Source organism: Fukomys damarensis, unplaced genomic scaffold (assembly GCF_012274545.1).
Source record: "Fukomys damarensis isolate Sample0158 unplaced genomic scaffold, DMR_v1.0_HiC HiC_scaffold_4, whole genome shotgun sequence".
Lineage (NCBI taxonomy): Eukaryota > Metazoa > Chordata > Mammalia > Rodentia > Bathyergidae > Fukomys > Fukomys damarensis.
This window is the reverse complement of record NW_022900916.1, coordinates 38,142,196-38,148,114: the sequence shown is the minus strand read 5'-3', so window position 1 is coordinate 38,148,114 and position 5,919 is coordinate 38,142,196.

Genomic DNA, 5,919 nt, shown 5'->3' with positions numbered 1-5,919 from the left:
GGCCTTGAACTCGTCGTGTAGCCCAGGCTGGCTTTGACTCATAGCTACCTTCCTGCCTCGGCCTCTGGAGTGCTGGGATTGCAGTCACATATCTCCACGCCTGGCTGTTAGGAATGAATGGTGTCCCCACCTCCCAGATTCATGTGTCAAAGTTCCAACCTCCACTACTACCGAATGCGACCTTGCTTGGAAATAGGGTCGCTGCACGTGTAATTAGGGGATCCTGGGTCCTTATGTGAGGGCCATTTGGACACAGAGGCACACAGAGAACACCAGGGGAAGGGAAAGGTGGAGAGCTGGGTGCTGCTTCTACCCGCCAAGGGACTCTACAGATGGAAGGTCTCGAGGTTAGCAAGGTTCTCCGCTTACTCCTTTGTGAATGGGGTAGAATATAACACCCGCCTCCTAGTGGCTGACTGACAAAGGCAAACATGTATAAAGAGGGATTAACAGTGTCAAGGCCTCGTTGGCATTACCCTCTTACGTAGTCATCCACCTGGCTCCGGAGTGATAGAGCGTCACTCCTAGTTTAGTCAACTTTGTTTTTCTTCTTGTCTTGAGACAGGGTCTCACTTTGTGGTCCCGGCTGGTTTGCAACTCACAATAATCCTCCTGCCTCAGCCTCCCCAAGGCTGGGATTACAGGCATGTGCCACCCTGCCCTGCTCTGAGCCTGGACCTTTTAGATGCTCTGACGACTGCTACTGCAGAGCCAACCATCCTTAGAGTTGGGGGGCTGGGAAGGAAGCCCCTGTAAATTCTTTCCCACCTCAGCAAGTGCCCCTTTCTTCTCCCATCCACCCTTCACACCCACCCCTTAGCCATGGTCTCTGGCCTAGGTGGGATGGCATCTCGGCATCCCTGTGGCTTTGGAAATGCTACCCCCGGAGAGAAAGGAAGCCAGGCCCTCAGGACTGGCCCACATGGGCAGAGACTCTCCTAAATCCCTTGCCCCAATCTGCCTGGCACAGGGGCCCGGGTGGGTATCAGGGTTGCAGCTGGCTCCTGGCTTTGAGAACTGCAAAATACGGACATCCCTTAAACTCACAACTGTAATTTAGCACTCTGGGAGGCTGAGGCAGGAGGATTCCAAGTTCAGCCCATCTGGGCAATGTGTTGATTTAGTGAAACTTTGTCTCTACATAAAATAAATGGTTTGAGGGCCAGGTGTGGTGGCGCATGCCTATAATTCCAGCACTTGGGAGACTGAGGCAGGAGAGTCACTGGGAGTTTGAGGCCAGCCTGGTCCACATAGTGAGTTCAAGGCCAGCCTGAACCACATAAAAAGACCCAGTCTCAAAGAAACCAAACAAAATCAAGATAGATCAGTGCGAAGGCCCTGGGTTCAATCCCCAGTGCCACAACAAACAAACAACAACAAAACCTGAGGTCCCAGGACATTGGCCCAGTAAGAACTCGACCCCAGGGCCCCTCTAGTGAGGCATGGCACCTGCCACTTGCTTGGGAAGACCCAAGAGAGGAGACTATGGCGCTCATCTTCCAGTGCTCTTCAAGTTCTAGGGCTCACCCTGCCATCCTGGAAAGGACTGAGTCTCTCTCCTTTTCTATCTCAAGGGATGAGCTTCCTGCCCCAGCCTTGGTTCCGAGGCACAGGGGCATGGGATGGGTCTGACACTGCAGACTCTGAGCTTCCTGGACCCTCTTAGGACAAAAGAAGGCACTTAAGGTTGCCAGCCTGCTCCTGTGCTAGTCAACAGAGGCCTGGCCAATCCCACTGCAGGGGCCGCTGAGGTTAGCAGTGGGCTTTCCTCCCTTGCCTTTTCCTCCTCGACCCAGCGTCTCACACTCAGCAAGTCCTCTTGGCAGGCAAGAGAGACACCCTGGCCCTTCTGTGACAGAGCCCAGCAGCGGGGAGGGAAGTGGTGCAGGGAGTGCTGAGCTCAGCAGACTGTAGGCGGCTTGAATCTGACAGAGTGCACGTGTGAGGTCTGGATGGACATCAAGGGCGGGGATGGGGGGCCAAGGAAGACTCAGGGCACCCTGCTTGGAGGGGGGCAACCCTAGAAGGCAAGGGGTCTTCACCACAGCATTTACAGGAGACAGAAGAGGTCCGGGAAGTGGTGAGCAGCTGGGATCCTGGCCTTTAAATGAAGGGGGGTGCAGTACAGAAGGACTGGCCTTCAGGGGGTTCCTCAGGGTTTGGGGCCAGCTTGAGCTGTGGGTCCAATGCCCAGAGGAAGGGGTAAAGCCAGAAGCAAGTCACAGGGCACAAGGGAGAGGAGGGAACCAGTAAAGAAAAGAGAAGCAGCGTCATTTTTAATGGGCAAAGGGAGGAAGGAATCAGGGCCTGGGCAGAGGGGCATCTGGGCAGCTTCTTAGAACTCAAGCCAGATGTGAGGGTGATCTGGCCACGACATCTGTCACCCCAGTGACCACCAGGGTTGATTCGGCGGAGCTGGCCGGCCAGGTGAGTGTCCCCTTCCTCCCTCACCTCTCCATGTGCGTCCCTCCCAAAGCTGTGTGCTTGGTCCAAGAGGACAGTTTCTGAGGTCAAGCCTGTATAAGTAGCTGTGCTCCCCTCCAGACAAGCTCTCGAGGTCCTGGGCCTCAAGCCATGGGAAGAGAGTCAGACATGTGGGCTGGCAGAGCTGGGGGACCTGGGATGTGGTTTTAGCTCCAGAGTGCAGAACTTGCCTGGCTTGCATGAGACCTGGTCTTGATCCCTCGTACAGCCAGAACATAAGTGGAGACCTGAGGTGGCAAGGTGTCCATGTGACATTGCAGACCAAGAGGGGGACTTCCAGGTCACACCCCACAAAGGTCTGAGGAGGTGGCACTTAGCAAGAAACGGAGAGGAAACTCCAGCTTCGGTGTCCTGGGCATTGATCACAAAGCTACTAGAAACCACAGGATGTGGTTACAAAGAGTCAGGGGAGTCGTGGTAAAACCCACATCAGATTCTGTCCTGCCTCTGTTCTGAACACTCCAGCGACTCCAGCTCAAGCAAAGCCAGAGCCTGTCTGATGCCCCACAAGGCCCTACACGATCGTGTTACATGAGAATTTATGGTTGCTGGGTATTATATACTACTCCATTACTCCAGCACCCTGGGAGGCTGAGGCAGGATGATCACGTTTTAGCTTGGCCTGGGCAACTAAGTGACTTAGTAAGACCCTATCTCAACAAAACAAAACACCCCAACAAACAAACAAGCAAACAGGTCTGGGGATTTAACTCAGTGTGAGGGAATTGGGTTCAATCCCAATAATGAAGAAAAGAGAAAGAAAAAGAAACAGGACTTATTGCCTGTCTCACCTTATAGAATTGAAGTTCAAGGAGGGCAGGGGCTTTGGGACAGAGTAGGTCTGTTCAGCACTTTTTCCTGGGAGGACCTCACGCCACCTGTGGCAGAGACGTTACCATTCTCACTTTACAGGTGGGAAACAGGGTTCCAGGAGAGCAGGAGCTTTGCTTGAGTCTCACCGAGCCTGATGTCCAGTCAAGTTTTTGGGAACTCGGGTGCCAGACACAGGTCAGCCTGGGGGTCCCCAAGAGTTCAGGCCCGAGGAAATAGGTTTCCTAGAAGGGAGTCGGCAAGGGCAGCCATGGATGTCATCTGCTCAGGCCTGCATTGCTGGGGCCAGCAGGGGGTTCTCTTCAGCTGCCCTCGGGCTTCTGTCCTCCTCCCCTTCCCTTAACACTGGGGTTCTTTCAGTTCCCTCTGGTGACACGCTTCCTTTGCCCCTTGGTCCCTCTAGTCGCACACGCTGGCTTCTCTGAATCAGGGGAGGACCCTCTGATGGCACCACCTGTGCTGCTGCCCTGCGGTACCCAAACACTGGCTGCCAAAGCCTCCCTGCTCCCCATGGCCCCTGCCTCCCCAGCCAGGGGGAAGTGAGATTAGTTGCAAGGGGCCGGGTGAAGGCTCACTTCCCCTTCACCGGCTTTTCCATCCCCAGCACAGGAACGCTGGGGGGCCCTTCTTGGAAGAGTACTATCCTCTCCCAGGCCCTGTCTTCCTCCTCCTGCATCTCTGGCCTGTGGTTGGTTCAGAATCTCCCTGACCAGGGAAGGTAGGAAGTGAACAGTGTCCCTATGTGGGCCCAGAGCCTCATGCTGATGCTGGGAGCCCAGTAATGTCACACCTCCCTTTCAGAGACAAGGGACTGGGAAGCAGTGTCCCCTAAAGTGTGCGAGCTGAGTCCAGAGCTGGAGGCAAGCTGGGGTGCCCCTCCACCCCACCCACATTCCCTGCTGGTGAGTGGAGGCCTCATCTGGGCTAAGGGGACAGTGGGAGGGGGAGCTGGTCTCGTGGTCCGTCAGATAGCGTGACTGTGTCACGAGGATGACGGGAAAAGAAAAATGTTCTTTTTCTTTGTTACCCAGAATTGAGCTCTGGACATTTCACTTGGCAGGCGGGCGTGATGCCACTGAGCTACATCCCTGGCCCAAGAAAGTTGTTCCTGGCTATCTCTGGATGAGCCAGGCCCTAGAACTACAGGGGGAAAAAAAAAAAAAAAGCAATTTTGTTTTGAAAGAATTGTTTTGAAATGCTTAAAAAAATGAAATGTTTAAAAAATGTTTTTGTGGGGGTTTCTGTTGTTATTTTTGTTTCTTTTGAGACGGTCTCAATGTGTAGGTCAGACTGGCCCTCAATTTTCTATCTCCTGTCTCAGCCTCCCAAGGGCTAGGATTACAGAGGTGCTCTACCATACCTGGCTCTACACTTAAAATTTTAAAAATATGAAATAGTGAAGTGCTCAGCAGCTACAAATAATAAAACACATATATGTATTTCCATTTTGTATTAGGGTACACAGTTGAGGGGGAGATACAGAAAAAAAGTTAAAACACAAAAGGCATCTTTTTGCCATGAAAGAGCAATCCAGGTATTCCTGGAGAGATGGGGAGGTGAAAGTTCTGATTCAACTAATACTAAAGTACTTGTAAAAAATGCAAGGCTCTAAATTCTAAAGACTATAGTGTTATCTAGCAGGCCAGATATTTTATTTAGGGTTTATAACTTTGGACTTCTCTTCATTAACAGTATGTTCAACTGAACTAGGCTGATGGCGTGCCCCTGTCCATCCAGCTACTCTGGAGGCCAGGAGTTTAAGACCAGCCAGAGCCCCCTTTCCAAAAGCAAAAACAAAAACTTTAATTAAAAATACTATAGAGCTGGGGGTTTATTCAGTGGTAGAGCACTTGCCTAGCACGTGCAAGGCCCTGGGTTCTATCCCTACCTTCAAATAAATTAAAAGTAATAGTAAAAAATGACCATAGAAAATGAATTATCAGCTGCACTGGTGCCTGCCTGGAAAGCATAAGGTCCTTAGTTCTATCCTCGGTAGAGGGAGGAAAAAAAGTAATGAAATGACAGGAGTGGCCCCTGAGTAGGCCGATTTGAGTAAACATTAAAATCACAAACTAGACCAAGGGGGAAGAGGGGTCTGTGCAGCCCTGGACCCCATCAAGCAGAGGCAGTCAAGGCAGACTCCTTCCCAGAGATGCCGCTGCTACAGGCAAATGGACAGCAGGAGTCCCCTAGCGCTGAACTTTCCAGAAGGAACCTATGTGTGAAGCTTGAGGCTGGCGGACGGAAAACCATCCAGCGCGGCAAGCAGATGGATTGGTGGTCTTGGTGAAAGAGCGGGCGCTGGCCACCACGCATTGGCCCTGGAGGACAGACCCGGTGTCAGGGCTGGGGCCGGGCAGGTGCAAGGTGGGGATGAGAAGGGTGGTGGCCGGGATCCGCCCCTGCCGGAGACCAGGGCAGGCGGTCCACTCAGCTGTGTGGCGCGATGGTGGCCCGAGAGCCCGGGGAAAGCGCGGCTGGGAGGCCCTGAGCACTGCAGGGCTGGGGCCCGTCGTCGACGCATTCTCTTGCGGTTCCAAGTCCCCTTCTCGGCCGGCGGTCCACGCAGGGCTCCGCGCTGCCCGGCGTCTGCCTGAGGCTGGT